We start from the raw sequence: 15,090 nt of genomic DNA, 5'->3' as shown, positions 1-15,090 counted from the left end.
ATTTGAGAAGGCCCTAGACAATAAAGGATCTCGAGGTTTCAATTGTGGTGCAGTGTTCATGGAGCAGTTGGATGCCAAATTTCAGTAAAATGTGGAGTAAGTAGACCAGGGGAAGTTGACCTGGAGCACAGTTCTACCGAGAACAAAGAACCCTGGGAAAACAGTCTGTTCTGCGGCTACCCCATCAAAAGGTGTGAGTTTTGGAGTGGGCTGGACCAAAACAGCAGAAATCATGGCTATTTTAAATTCTAAAAAGTTTCAAGTTAGTGGTTGGAAATTTACACTAGGGTTTAGCAGTAAGAGGTTCCAAGAATGCTAGACTTTTTGTGTTGGAAAGGATCTGACAACTCCTGTAGTCTGACTTCCTTGTTTTATAGCCGTGGAACCGGAGGTCAGAGACGGTCTGTATCTCCCAGCTGTGCATGGAGGTCTGCGTCCTCTCCGTGGCACCGCATTATCTCCCGATAATTTTTAGGTGCTCCTTTTCTTCTATGAAATGCTCCCTTTAATAATAGGGTACACAGAATTGTATCACTGTTGTTTAATGGGCTGCTTGCCAGTCACTTAAAAGAAAATTAGTTCATAGTTCCTTTAAGGATGTGGAAAAATTCCATGGAGGAAGAAGCAAACTCAGCACAATATTCTTCCGTATTGGCATTATTGCCATTTCGGTTATTTTTATTTAATAATTCATACAATTCTTTTCATCTAAGGAGCTCCAAATACTTTGTCCACATATGTGCCTTAATCGTTCTGCAACATGTAGCAAGTATTATTAATACAATATTAGTTTAAGAAACCAAGGTCAGGTAGAGTGAGTTACTGGCTTACCTTCGGGTCCTGTAGGAATCACAACCAGAATTGAGTTCTGAAGAATTCTGACTAATGTCCAAGGTCACTCTTACCTAGGACTTCTGCTTGGAGGGTCTGTGTGCAATGGAAAGGCAGACTATAAGGGCCTCAAAGAGTGCCCAGAGAATCCCTGAAAAGCTTTGCAATCATCCCTCCGTAATTAAAGACTGAGCTTTTTTACAAGAGAACGTCATGAAACGACTGCTGCGGTGCGTGATATGGTGCTTTTCTCCGTCATCACTGACAGCAAAGCTTTAACGGGACCAATGAACAAGTAAGAACTCCAGGGTGATGGAAACTGATATGGGAGCATCTGGTATGGCGACTGGCAGAGGGGGTGCTCATTAAATGTTTATTGATGGAAAGAAGGAAAGGGAAGGAGGGAGGCTGGGAAGGGGGAAGGGCTTTTGAAACAGCTTTCGAAACAGAAAATGGACCCAAATTTCAAGTGGCTTAAGTATCCCAAGTATCCCAAAGAGAATATAGATGCAGTATTGGGGCCTCTTCAAAATATTCTATTTGCAGAATTTGTGACTAACCTTGGAGTGAAGTTTTGACTTTCATCTCAAGGAATACTTGAAAAATTTTGTTGAAGTCTCTTGTCATGTATTTGCATAACTGAAGTAACTTGGCCTTTTGACCAAAACTATTGCATAAGAAATCATTTTGTATGTAAATGTGAAAACAAAATGTGAGCGGAGTGCGTGGAGCTTCGGAAAGGAGACTCTTCTCAAAAGAGAAATCTCTGTTGGCAAATCCTTTTTGTTATAAAAATTATTGAACTTAAGGGTAACATGTTCTATAAACCTTCGGTAAAAGTATTCTGTAATTGTGAAACTCATAGCACATCATCTTTGAGGAACTAGGGTTTTGTTAAGATATTTTATTAATTTTTAAAGTTTAAAAACATATGTACTGGAGACAACGACAGAGGATAGAAATATATTTCTGTGTCGTGTGAGGAAGTGTCAGCATTGTGGAAGGGTGTTTTCTCAGAGAGAGGTTTTTTTTTTTTTTAATTTTACTTATTCATTTAACAGAGAAAGAGACAGAGACGTGGGGGAGAGGCAGAGAGAGAGGGAGAAGGAGCCTCCCCCCTGAGCCAGGAGCCAATGTGAGGTTGGAACCCAGGATCTGGAGATCATGACCTGAGCAGAAGGCAGATGTTTAACCATTTGAGCCACCCAAGTGCCCCCCAGAGTGAGTTTCTAGAGCACACCTCTCATCCAAAATTCTAGCACTACCGATTTGTTCCTCAAGAGGCCTAATTTCATAATGAAATAAAAATGCAAACTCCTTTGGCTAAGTCTCTTCAAGGACCTTCCCTGGCTGCCCTTTCTGTCTTTGGAAACTTCCCAACAAGAAACCTTGGTTTAATGCCTGTCTCTGAAGTTCCTCTTCTGTCTTGTCTGCCTTGAGCCCTCTCTGCACCCCCCACCTGCTTGCCTCCCACGCTGTGCCAATCTCCATCATTAAAACCAAAAAAATCCCATTTGTGATTCACATTCTGGACACATGCACCTTCTTTACAGAGAGCCCCCCCCCCCATCGCACTTACTAGGCAATTCACTTCTTCTCTGGAGCCCCAAAGTATTCACAATCAGAGGTGCACCGGAGGAGAGAACATGCTATCATGTATCCTCCTTTGTGCATACTTTCCTTTCCTTTTTTTTTTTTTTAATATTTTATTTATTTGAGAGAGAGAGAGCAGAGTGAAAGGGAGAGCGTGAGCGGGAGAGGGGCAGAGGGAGGGAGAGAAGAAAACTCCCCACTGAGCAGGGAGCCCAACTCACCCGGGGGCTCGATCCCAGGACCCTGAGATCATGACCCGAGCCAAAGGCAGATGCTGCACTGACTGAGCCGCCCAGGCGCCCCGTGCGTACTTTTCTTATCTCTGTCACTGGAATATGAAGGCAAAGAACCGGACTTGTTTGTTCTTAAACTACCTACAGTGTTTAAACAAGGCTTAGTCCACTTTAAACCCTCAGTGACTATTTGAAGACTCAGTAAGTCTGAAAAAGCCACTCTCAGGACATCACAAAACCTGATTACTTTCTTTCCTGCATAATGATGATTAAAATTAAAATAATAACAGCTGACTTTTCTGGGGCTTGAGCGCGCGCCAGATCGTGCTATGTGAGTGCTCTGCATCTATCCCTGCCTGGACGCTGCGGCCACTTGGCTTCGATCACCATTTTCATTTTACTGACGAGGGAGCCGCGGCGAAGAGGTTAGGGAATTTGCTCAAGTTACACAGAACGAAGGCCACGGGAGAGGATTGGGATTAAAACCCACGCAGTGTGGCTCCGGAGTGCTCCCTCCTAATTTCTCCACAAACGTCTCACTGCTTCCCGCCTCGCCTCGTGTCCCATGTCCATGCGGCCTCGTGGGGCACCTTCTTTCCCAGCCCGTGAAAATACTCTCCTCTCTCCGGAGAAGACCACATGTGTTGCAGTTCCCAGCAGTGAGTGAGACTTCGGCCATCCTCAGAGAGAGCCACAGAGCCTGCCTGGTAAAAGCCGTAATTTTCCCGACCGGCTCCGAGCTTGGCCCGCTCTGAGACAACGCAGGCAGACGCTTGGCAGCGGGGCTCTCGCAGACGCCGCAGCGTTGGGCTGTGTTGGTGTTGGCAGTGGGGGACGCTCTGCTTCCTCCCCATTCCACGAACTGTCACAGCAGCCTCTTTGATCCTCCCTCCCAGGGTCTTAAGTGTGCCCAAACCGTTCCTCCACGTTCTTGCTCTGTTTCAGATAATTGCCCGAGAAAACGCTGAGCTCGGTAATGAGCAAGGTAGGGGAACGCTGCTCCCTGCACGGTGCACCGTTTATATGTGGCGCCCTCAGAAGGGCTCCGGAGTGGAGGCCTTGCTTATTTTTATTGCCCCAAAGCCATGAAAGAGAAAAAACGGGAATGGACAGAAATTGATACATCTGGAACAAGAGCCAGGCATGATTTACTCACATTTTTACCTGACCTGAAATTGCTTATTTAGAAAAAAGAAACATTATATAGTCTCAGGAAAATGTCATGAATCAGAGCCAGCGTGATTTCACATTGGGGCTCCATAAACTTTTTTAAGCAAAGAAACTGTCCAGGAAAGTCAAATGAGCCAAAGGTAGTCTTGCCACCGAGACCATCTCCATAGCAGCGGCTTCACAGAGGGCTGCCTTGGGTGGCGGGTGGCACAGGCTGGGGAAGTCAGTCAGGGCTGGAGTGGATGGAAACCTGCTGGGTCACTTGAGGTTGTCCTTACCAGGGCACCAGGTGAGCGCTGGCTTGGGAAAGTAACGGACAAGAGGCTTTCTCCGAAACACTGCTTTATTGCCTCAAAATTGCTTTGAGCTAACCACATGCTACATCACTGAAACATACGACTACAGGAAGTTAGGAGAGGAAGAAAACCAAGTTGATTCAAGCCTTCTAGCCTGCCTTAATGGCTCCCTTACTCGTGTGTTCTTGGCACTGAGTAAGGGATATGAGCACAGTTAAGAAGCAATTAGATAATAAATGCTATTCTTATAGCTACCAGCTGGAGGAGACTTTAGAGACCATCATTTTTTTTTTTTTTTTTTTTTTTTAATTAACTGAACTCCAGCCTTTATTTGAATTTCATCTGTTTTCCCATTAAGGTCCTCTTTCTGTTCCGGGCCCCGATCCAGAACAGCACACTGCCTTTGGTTGTCGTGTCTCTCCTGTCTCCTCTGATTTGTGAGTTTCTTAGTCTTTCCCTCTCTTGTTTAAAGATTTTATTTATTTGAAAGTGAGAGAGGGAGAAAATGAGCGGGGGAGGAGCAGAGAGAAAGGAAGAAGCAGGCTTCCTGCTGAGCAGGGAGCCTGATGGGGCTCGATTCCAGGACCCTGGGATCGTGACCTGAGCTGAAGACAGACGCTAAACCGACTGAGCACCCCAGGGACCCCCACCTCTTTTTTTTTTAATTGAAGTACGGTTGACCCTCAATGTTACATTAGTTTCAGTCAGTCCTTTGTTTTATTTGTTTAACACCCCGTACAGTCGTTAGGAGGACGGGCAAGGGATCTCCTAATATGTCCTCCTCTGAGTTTGTATGATGTCTCTCTCACCAGTGGCCAGCAGTGAGGTGTTTTGGGGGAGATAAAAGAGGCAAAGTGCTTATCGTAGTATATTGTGAGTACATGATAGGGTACTCACAATTATACTGTGAGTACATAATAGGGACATTAATTTCCAACCCTTGGTTAATGTCGAATATGCCGGGCTTCGCTGGGTAACATAACTCTTTTCCTCTCCCCCATTCAGTTCTGTTCTCTGGAGTTGAGTCACTAAGACTGGACCCATCTCAGGCTGTGTCTGGGTGGGAAGGGGAATTGTTCTTCATGTTTGGGAGGGGGGAATGTCTACGTGTATCTGAAATTTTTCTGTGAAAAAGACCTGACTCTTCTCCCCCATTTTTTTTTTTAAACATTTTATTTATTTGACAGACAGAGATCACTAGTAGGGAGAGAGGCAGGCAGAGAGAGAGAGAGGAGGAAGCAGGCTCCCCGCCAAGCAGAGAGCCCGATGCGGGGCTCGATCCCAGGACCCTGGAATCATGACCTGAGCAAAAGGCAGAGGCTTTAACCCACTGAGCCACCCAGGCGACCCTCCCCCATATTTTTTATTCAACCATTTATCTTACCAAAATGCTTTCATGTACATCTATTTTGTATTTGGGGCTGTAACCCAAGATCAGAGTTTGCTTTGTTGATCAAGTTACTCCAAGTTCAACCGTTGTGCCTCCTTCAGGTTGGCATCTGGGACCTTGGACCCGTCCCCAGCCACGTGCTCGCCAGCCACGCCCTTTTTGCCGCTGCAGGCGTTCCAGGTTCTCCTCCTGGTCTACCTGCCCGAGCTCTAGCCACAGTCTTTGCTCCAAGGAGAACTAGCTTTTCTTATTAAAAAATGATATCTAGAAATCAAAGAGGCCATCAGTTTTTAACTTCTTCATGGGTCAAATAAGGAAGCTGAGATGTTAATGGGGGAATACATTACCCAGAACCTGTCACCACCTCGGTGGCACGTGGAATTCAAATCTGGCTCCAACTCCTGGTTCAGTAGCCTGTCCTTTACTTGGGTCTTTGTCCTGGTGTCTGTGCTTTCCCAGTGAACTCATGCTGTATGCTGAATACACAGTATATTTTCTGCTGTCTGTGAAATCTCTGTTGTGCCTTCGACAGAGTCAACAACAGAGCAGTTAACAAATGCATGAGCTTTCGGCAACAGCTTCATTCAGCCTGACTCTCCTTCGTCCAGGCCAGACCCTCACTGACGCTCGCTCTAGACTACTGCAATTTCCACCAATACGGTGGTTTCCTTTCTCTCTTATCCATCCTACTCACTGTTGCCAGATTGAAGATAGGAAAGCAGAGCTTTCATCGTCTCTTACCCAGTACCATTGTGTAGGATAAAATTAAGCTCCACAACATTCTGACTCACTCTCTTCTTTCATTTCTCTCAAATCGTGAGCAGTCTCCTAAGAGCATCTTTGCAAACTTGACTGCATGACACGCGGCATGGGAAGTACAGCCCTTCTCCGCTCTTTCCTTACTGTGACCGATCCCACCTCTTTCTGCCCCCGACTTTCCAGTTTTCTTGCTTGTCCCAAAATAAACCCCCTTTTCTCTCACAGGTTTTAACCAGTGTTCCTCTGGAGTAATGCTCCATCAATAACCGTCTTTGAGACTGAAGCTTCTCTTCTTTCCTTTTCTACTGGCTCATTGCACTGACCATGTTTATAGGCTAAATTATTTCTCATCCTAAAACACATTTAAAAACCTTCCTTTGCCCTTTCTTCTTTACAGCATGCTCATTGTTCCTGCCATTCACCCTCCTGTCAATCAGAAGAAAAAGTCTCCACTCACAGCTTTGACATTTCTACCTACTCTTGGCCAGTCAACTTCTCCTACCCAGATCCAGACCTCCTCTCTAACCAGCTACGGTATCCAGAATGGTCTCTTAGAGTGTGTAATTGTTCCTCTAGCCGTGGTCACAGCAGGAAGCCGCACACTGAGGGTTTAATTTTAGTGAAGTGGACTTTAGTGAAGCAAAGAAGCCCCGTGGGGAGGTTGAGGGAGCTTAGCCTGGGTGGTGAGGGAGCCAGGGACTGGCCAGAGCAGGAGAGCCAGGCCTGAAGCAGTGAGTGGGGGGAGCATTATCAGAAACGAACAGGCGCTGTAGCCATCGGATAGGAACCCTGACCTCAGCCTCTGCCAGAGCCACTGGCCAGCAGAGAGAGAGAGGAGAAGCAATTCCTTCCTTCTCTCTTCCCTCACCCTCGGATGTCCCGCTCGTGTCCGCCATGGGTTAACCCAGCTGAACAGTGGACAAGAAAAGCCCAAGTAATACGGTTTGTAGATGTCAGTTTTCTAGCAGTTGTGGAGTTGGGCAGAGAAGGGTGTGTAATGGACTTGGGGGTGGGGGGAAGTAAAAGGCATAATCGTCATACTTACATTTGGGAACATTTTTCTGGCTCCTTCAAAGGTTTTCTGCCTCTGAGATCTATAATGCTGCCTCCTGGTTCCTTTCAGTGAACCAGGGCTCCTTTTCAGAGCCCTAGACGCTGGAGCTCTGGTGGTGAAAAGGCAGGTGCTGCCCCTTCCTTTCTGGAACCTTATGTCATGACCATTCCTTTCAGTCTGCTCCTCCGGCTCGTCCCTCCTCCCCATCATTGAATATTGGCCTTCCTCAAAATCTCCTCCTGGGCTGTCCTCTCTCTATGGAACGAGATTCACCCCAGGGCTTTTGTTCTCATGTGTGTGCATGTGGGGACTTCCAAAGCTATATTCTAAATTCAGCCCCTTTGGCTTATTAGCGAAGGATTCTAGACTTTCTCCGTACCGGCTGCAATCTTTTTATTCATTTCCGTGATTTCTCTCACACTGTTTATGCTCCTCCCACCCATGAAGGCATCCCATTGTTGTTGTTTTTTTTTTTTTAATTTAATCTGTTTTGTTCCTGTATGTATCTCAAGTACCCATAAAAGTATCTGACCCACGGTAGGCCTGCACGCATTCACTGACTAACAACTGAACCGCTTCCACGGAATCAGATTACTCTCTACTCCCCAGACATACGACCTTGCTTATTTCTGTGCGTTTGCTCCCATAAGCTTTCTTGCATCGTCTCCACCATCTGAAAGCCAATGCTCCTTCGAGACCGAACTCGCACGGCACCACTTCTGCGAGCCCTCTTACAGACCGCCTAACGGGAATGACCCCACTTCCCTTCTGTACTGGCACTACACCTCGTCTGTATTTCCGTTTCAGCAGACTGTTACGCCATATGTTTTAGTTAAATGTATATATTTCCTTTTTTCTAGCTTTATTGAGATATAATTGACATGTAAACATTACATACATTTAAGATATACAATGTGATGTTTATATGTAGGTGTACATTGTACAGTGATCATACAGTCAAGCTAATTAACATAGCCATCGCCTCACAGAGCTGTGATTTTTTGCAGCAAGAACACTTATGATCTCTCGTAGCCAGTTTCAAGGACACAATCCAGTGCGGACTGCAGTCATCACCTGTGCACTCCATTTCCGGACTCGTTCCTCTTGCATAACTGAACCTTTGAAGCCTTTGATGAATCGATGTGGGACTTCTTATCTCCTCTCATGTCCCTAAAGTTACCCAGGCAACTTAGGCATTACTCTTTCCTCCCCGTGTTTCCACAAAGCCTATCAGAGCGTTTTGTTAAATTTGAGACCATAATGGGCTCCTGGGTGGCTCAGTCGGTTAAGCAACTGCCTTCAGCTTGGGTCATGATCCTGGAGTCCTGGGAATGAGTCCCGCATCAGGCTCCCAGCTCCGCGGGGAGTCTGCTTCTTCCTCTGACCTTCTCCCATCTCGAGTTCTCTCTCTCTCTTTCTCTCTCAAATAAATAAATAAAATCTTTTAAAAAATTTGAGAAGATAAGAATTAAGTTGTTGTCCAAGTATATAAATTAGTCTCTCTCAGTCATTTAAGATACTGGCTGTCTGTCTCCAGACATTATTAGTGTGAGTAAAAATTCCAGGTGCCTCCTTTGCAGGAGGAGTGTCTGTTGCATCTTTCATTTTGTAAAGAGTTGCAGAAGGTGTAAAGCAAGTGTCAGGCAGCACCAGCTGGATGGCCTCAGGCTCTGCAGTCCGTGAGACCTCAGCTAGAACGGCCTTCCAGACCTCCAGTACCGCGATGCTCTACCAGCTGAGCCGCGCTCTGAATTTTGTATGACCCAGGCTCAGTGAGCTCAGCCCTACTGGTGGGAAGTCACTCTGATCCCAGCTCCACATCATTAGGAACGCTGACAGGGGGGAAAAATATCCAAGAGTAGATATACACAGAGATCCAGAATAAAGTTCTGATGAACTTATAAATATTAAAAATGGGCATCTCAGTCTGTCTGGGGATGACTGAGGTTTGTTTGTAATCATTCCACCGGCCTCGTTGTTGAACAGCTTTTGAACACACCCCGTGTGTTAGAGATCGTCAGCCAAATCCAGGCAGAACCACAAGACAAAAAGATTCTGAGTCCTGGAATCACACCTCCTTGAGACGTTGCATGGCAAATTGCTGTCACTTCTGAGGGTACAGAAACTGATGTCATCTTAACCAAAAAAAAGAAAAAAAGAAAAAAAGTGGAATTGAGAGAAGTGTTAAGAAAGAAAAGGGTGGGCTAAATGGTGTAAAGATCATACTGCAGGCTGAGGTACACTGGAGCTTATTCCGCATTAGCTGACATAGTTGAAGCAGCTGTTGATGCTCAGTTCCTCCGGGAAGAAAGACAGCTCACTGGTGATAAAGTGTAAGTCATCCCTGTAGGAATTTGTGTTAGGCTTGATCACTCATGGCCAGCAATGGAGGAAGGGCGATTCAGCAACATAAACACACAGTCGTGAGCCTGAAGGCCAAGCCGTGTAATCATACCTAGGAAAGAAATATTCCTCTAAAGGAAACAACTTCCAGAAATGCATCGTTTGCATTCATTTTAACTTTTTCGTTGTTGTGAGAATCTGCTGAACGCCTGGAAATCATATTGATTCACACATGTCCATCCCAGGAAAGGTATTTGCTCTTCATTTCCTTAAGTAAATCTTTTTTGGGGAAGTTATCCCAGGTCAAAAGGGACACATCGCCTCAAACTTTAAGTCAAGCCCCTTTCCAGGAGGCAGAAAAATACTTAAAATTTTCAGGTAATGGGTTTTTCCAGACTCCAGGCAGGAAGGATTTCCAAAATTTATAGTGGATCTGAGTTGCATATTGTACACAGCATTCTTCTAGCTGAATTTTTTTTTTTTCAAAAATGATGAGATTTAGTTTTGGATATGACACTCATTCAAGTTTTCATTTTGCCCTTCACAAAGGTTATCTAGAACTCTGTATTGCAAAAAATTGGCAAAGAGGTATTCTAGTTGCACCAGAATACGTGAGATAAAAGTGGGGACTTTACAAAGTATTTTGAGATGAAATCTACTGAAATCAATTTCATCCATGAGATAAAATGTGAAAGTCAATACGGATTACTGGCCAAGATTTTTGATCTCACCTTCTGGAATAGTAGGTACATTTGTTGACTTATGCTGAGTGCCTGGCATATACTAGACTGGTTTATAATCTTTCCAATCTCAGAATCAGTTCCAGACCACTGAGACAAAGCTACTCGCCAAGGCTTTCATGTGAACAGTTCCCAAGTGTGCTGTATATAGTATGGCCAAGAAAATGTGGTGACCATTCTCTCGAGGATTGACCTAATTTCTTCATAAAAAGCCTTCTGTATGATCAAATAATCAAATAGTGATTAGTTTTGAGTAGCTCAAATGTATTTACTAACTTCCTTCTATATACCGAATTGAAAATACAGACTTAGATTTGTGCCAATACAAGTAATAATAACGAGAGGGAAACGGACACATGCCCGGAGTCGGGTGCCATTCTCAGTGCTTATCCCTAATGTGAATTAATTTAAACAATAAAAAGAAAAATCTAGAGTCACGTATGTAATAATTTAAGACTTTAACTTAGCTTTAAAAAGGATGCTAAAGCAAGCACTTTAATCTTATTCCTCACTATGACAGCCAGAATTTCTATAAAAAATGTGTAGAAAATTTGGTGGTTTTTTTTTTTAAAGATTTTATTTATTTATTTGACAGAGAGATCACAAGTAGGCAGAGAGACAAGCAGAGAGAGAAGGGGGGAAGCTGGCTCCCTGCTAAGCAGAGAGCCCGATGTGGGGCTCGATCCCAGGACCCTGGGATCATGACCTGAGCCGAAGGCAGAGGCTTTAACCCACTGAGCCACCCAGGCGCCCCAAACGAACTGTTTTTGAACCAAATGTAGTTGGTTCTTCAGGACCATCTGAATTTGGGGACCAAATACTACTTCCACATTATTATTATTATTATTAATTACTACTAGCAGTGGTAATATTGCTTACTTTTACTCAGTGATTTCTATGACCAGGCACTGGACTTCAGTTTTTTATTTTCATATTTCATTTATCTCTTTCAACAATGTTTTGGGATAGATATGATTTTTGTTCCCATATACTACTAAGTTATTTGTCCAAGATTATGTAACTTCTAAGTGGGAGGTCTTAAAATTCAATCTAAGCCATCTTAGGGTTAACATAGAATAAGATTCAGCGACTACTTGATATTCTAAAAAGTATCTTCATATTGGTAAAATCAAAGCTCTGGAAATTCTTTTAACACTAGGAAATGAAGTAGCTTAGCTATGTCTGGTTAACTTTTATGAAAGATAAATATGGTCAGATACAAGTAGTCCATGGAAGTATAATTCTTTTGCTTTGTTTTATAATAAACACAAAACAGAATTTCTCTTCTTTTCTATCTTAAAACATATGATTTTAAAATATTGAGTAATTACAGTTCTAGGAAATTGATGGACAGTATAATCTATAAACCTATCTAATACAAAAATGTAGAAAGCCTAGATAAAATATGGCATATTTCAAGCGCTCAAATATTCTCTTGAAGTCATAGTTGAGAATGGACAATCCACAGTTGCCAGAATCAGAAGGAAGACTGAAAACCACTGGGGAAAGGAAAAATGGTAGAATGTATATGGTGTATGCCTCTAATTATACTAGGGACATAGTTTCTATCGTCCTTACAGAGATGGATGCTGATGCCTTGGAACCATATAAAACAGGGAATTAAAACAAAGACCATCTGAACAGATCCAGAGCTTAAAAAGTCTTGCATCTTTAATTAAAGGATGGAATAGAAAAAAAATTACCATAGATATACAGACATGGCAAGGAAGCTTGCCGGAGAATGAAGTCTCTCCTGATAATTTGTAAATATGTTACTTTTTCTGGCAGGTGTTTGAGATTTGAAATTGTATGTTACGTGATCTAGAAAACTCTAGGCCTAGAAAATAATAGTAAAATTGATCGATGGCTAGTGATACTCCTGGGTCACTTGGCAGATGCAAACATTAAATTACTCGGGAATTCCATCCACAGGTACAAAGGATTCTTAGGAGAAAAAAAACACACCTATCCTATTTAAAGATACACTCCTATTAAAAATTATAGAACACTGAAAGAAACAGTCTGGTGTGAGTGAAAAATAGCCAATATGGCAAACAGCAAGCTTGGAATCCCTGAGAACTTGAGATAACTGGACAATAATATGACATAAAATGACTATGCTAAGATTTGTGCAGTGGCAGTATTGTAGCCAATGAGGTTTATCCGAGGTGTGATTGTTGCTAATTAAAAGTATACAAAAATAAGTAAAAGTCAAATAAATAAGTAAAGCATGAAAAGAAACTGACAGCTGAAAAAATTCAAGAAAAAAATTTAAGTTATTGAAATTTAAAACTCAATGAACAGTTTAAACAACAGACAAGTATCTGAAGAGAAATGAGTAACATGAGAAATAATATTTCTAAAATGTAGCACAGATTGATAATTAATGACACACAAAAAATACATGTACATACAAGAAATTGAGAGACATGGAAGATAGAATGAGAAGGCCTAGCATTTATTTCATTGCAGTGATAGAAGAACAAACGAATGGAGAAAGAGTTTCAAAATATTCTGGAATCAATGAATATACTGAATCCTCTCATCTAAGCTTCACAATAACTTTCAACAAATAAATAAAAATAAGTCATACCTGTACCTACTGTTGTGAATTTGCGGAACACCACAGACAAAGACCAAATCCTTGAAGCAGCCAGATAGAAAAGACAGAGTATCTACAGAGCAATAGCAATTAATTTTTTTTAAAGATTTTATTGATTTATTTGACAGACAGAGATCACAGGTAGGCAGAGAGGCAGGCAGAGAGAGAGGAAGGGAAACAGGCTCCCTGCTGAGCAGAGAGCCCGATACAGGGCTCGATCCCAGGACTCTGGGATCATGACCTGAGCTGAAGGCAGAGGCTTTAACCCACTGAGCCACCCAGGCGCCCCAGCAATAGCAATTAAAGTGCTTCCATAGCAACAATAGAAGTTGAAAGAAAATGCAATATTTTTAAAGTGCTGATGGAAAATAACTGCCAAACTAAAATCTTATATAATAGCTAAATATACACAATTACAAGCAAAATAAAACATTTTCAGTCAAAAGCAGAGATTTTCACTAAAAAAAGGTCAAAGACTGTGTGGTAATGGTACAAAGTTGACAAATGGAGAGTAGAGTGGCTCGGAGACATGTCCAAGCATTTAAGGAAACTTGATATGGATCAAGGCAGCCTTACAAAGCAGTGGGGGAAAGTTAAGCTCTTCCATCAATGGAAGTTATAAAATTGATCATCTATGTATAAAATTAAAATTAAATTAATATCTTATTTTATATCAGACACAAAAATAAATTCCAAAACATGAAATCTTTAAAACTTTAGAAGAAACTATGACTTGAAAGAGAAAAGAATTTACAAAACACAATTTTAAAAGGTAAAAATCATAAAGAAAAAATTGATAAATTTGATTACATTAAAATTAAAACATTAAGTGTGATACAGATGGAGAAAATTAATTTGTAACATGTATAATGAATCCTGTACATTAGGATAGGCTAGGTTATGATAGAACAACAGGTCCAGTGCTCCAACAGGTCCAGTGCCTTAAAACAATGCAGGTGCATATCTTGGTCATGTCGCATGGACACTGCTAGTCAACAGGGAATGCTACGCACTGTGGTTACCTAGAGATCCTGGTTATAGGAGCACCAACATCTTGACCATTGCCACGAACCATGCCGGAAGGAAAGAAAATTTTGGAAGTTTATACTGGCAGTTAAGCAAATGCTCTAACTTAGAAGTGATCCACACCACTTCTATTCAGAATTCATTTAGCAGAACTCCAATTCCAAGGAGGCCAGGAAATTCCATTTTCCATGTGCCCAAAAAGAAAGAACTGTATTTCACTATGAAACACTATTAACTATAACACTGACAAAGAATTTGTCATGTTTGGGGAGCCTGGGTGGCTCAGTAGGTTAAGCCTCTGCCTTCGGCTCAGGTCGTGATCTCAGGATCCTGGGATTGAGCCCTGCATCGGGCTCTCTGCTCAACGGGGAGCCTGCTTCCCTTCTCTCTCTACCTGCTGCTCTACTTGTGATTTCTCTCTCCCTCTCTGTCAAATAAATAAATAAAAGAATGTGTCATGTTTATGCAGAATATATAAATAGTGAATATAAAGTTAAAAGATAAAAATTTAACAGGAAAATGAGTACAGGGCATGAAAAAATAATTCTCCAGAAAAAGAAACTCAACTAGCTATTAAACAGTTGAAAAAACCTAACTGGTTTATAAAAACCTAACAAATGCCCAACCTAACTGGGAATCAGGAAAATTCCAAATTACAAATAAGTAGATAATGTTTAATGGCCACCAGAATGGCAAAATGTAATATCTGATAACACCAATGAAGGCGAAGATGTGAACTGGGAACCCCCCACACAGGTTTGGGATTCTACTATAGTACAACTACTTTGTTGAATCATTGCAACATTCAAGTTAAACATGTCAATACTCGGCAAGTGTACTTCTTGAAGTCCATCCTACAGAAGCTCACACGCCTAAGTGCAAGGAGACATGCCCAGGGATGATTGTCTTAGCTCCATTTTTAACATCAGCAAAGTGAAAACAACCTACCAGTTCTTCATTAGGGAAATACGTGCTCTGAAACTCCCATATGATACTGAATCTCAAAACTTAAGTCACAATAAAATAGAGTTTTGTATTTATATGGCATAATTC

At 42.3% G+C, this 15,090-nt stretch overlaps 1 pseudogene; it reads left to right on the top strand.

The window, feature by feature from the left end:
• Window positions 1-12,532: 12,532 nt before the first annotated feature.
• LOC123928510 lies at window positions 12,533-12,615 on the top strand (annotated as a pseudogene).
• The last annotated feature ends 2,475 nt before the right edge of the window (window positions 12,616-15,090 follow it).

The sequence above is a fragment of the Meles meles genome, chromosome 17 (genome assembly GCF_922984935.1).
Source record: "Meles meles chromosome 17, mMelMel3.1 paternal haplotype, whole genome shotgun sequence".
Taxonomy (NCBI): domain Eukaryota; kingdom Metazoa; phylum Chordata; class Mammalia; order Carnivora; family Mustelidae; genus Meles; species Meles meles.
This window is presented reverse-complemented; position numbering and strand designations above follow the sequence as displayed.